Source organism: Condylura cristata, unplaced genomic scaffold, assembly GCF_000260355.1.
Source record: "Condylura cristata isolate star-nosed mole 26May11 unplaced genomic scaffold, ConCri1.0 scaffold00014, whole genome shotgun sequence".
In the NCBI taxonomy this organism is placed as follows: Eukaryota; Metazoa; Chordata; class Mammalia; order Eulipotyphla; family Talpidae; genus Condylura; species Condylura cristata.
Genome location: NW_004567115.1, coordinates 51331707 through 51332239, shown reverse-complemented (window position 1 = coordinate 51332239; position 533 = coordinate 51331707). Strand labels below are relative to the sequence as shown.

Below are 533 nucleotides of genomic sequence, written 5' to 3'. Positions count from 1 at the left end.
CATCCATCCATCCACCCACCACCCATCATCTGATACGTAGATCTCTTCATATGTTTCCTTTAAGTGTGTGCATGAATATATATGCACATGTGTATTTATGTCCATGATATATGTTTATGAATGTATGAGCCTATCAATTTTTTCTTTTCCGACGCTTACAAAAATTTTCCTACAGTTATTAAAAACTTAGTGAAGGGCCACGTGCCTACCTCCTGGATTCTACAGTTAACATTTTATTTATGGTCCATCTGTCCATCTTTCAGCCCCCCGTGACTCCATCTAATTTTGGATATATTTTATTATTATTATTATTATTATTTTTTTTTTTACAAGATTCCCTGGCTCTCCAAGCCACACAATCTCTCTCTAGAATATTTTTGCTTCCTAAAAATGATTCCTCACTTGTGTGCATCTTAAATCATGGATGATGGGTGAACGGATTACTGGTCCAGATTGGGGACTGGTAACAAGGGCTTCGGGTGAAATCCGCCCCGAAGACCACTTCTCTGGGGGGGCTGGAGGGAGGGGCGGGG

The 533-nt window shown here is 40.3% G+C and overlaps 1 protein-coding gene across 1 annotated transcript in view; it reads right to left on the bottom strand.

Annotated features, from left to right (window-relative positions):
- SCARA3 (scavenger receptor class A, member 3) overlaps window positions 1-533 on the bottom strand; it is a 37358-nt gene that overhangs the window by 8384 nt on the left and 28441 nt on the right. The window lies entirely within an intron of this gene.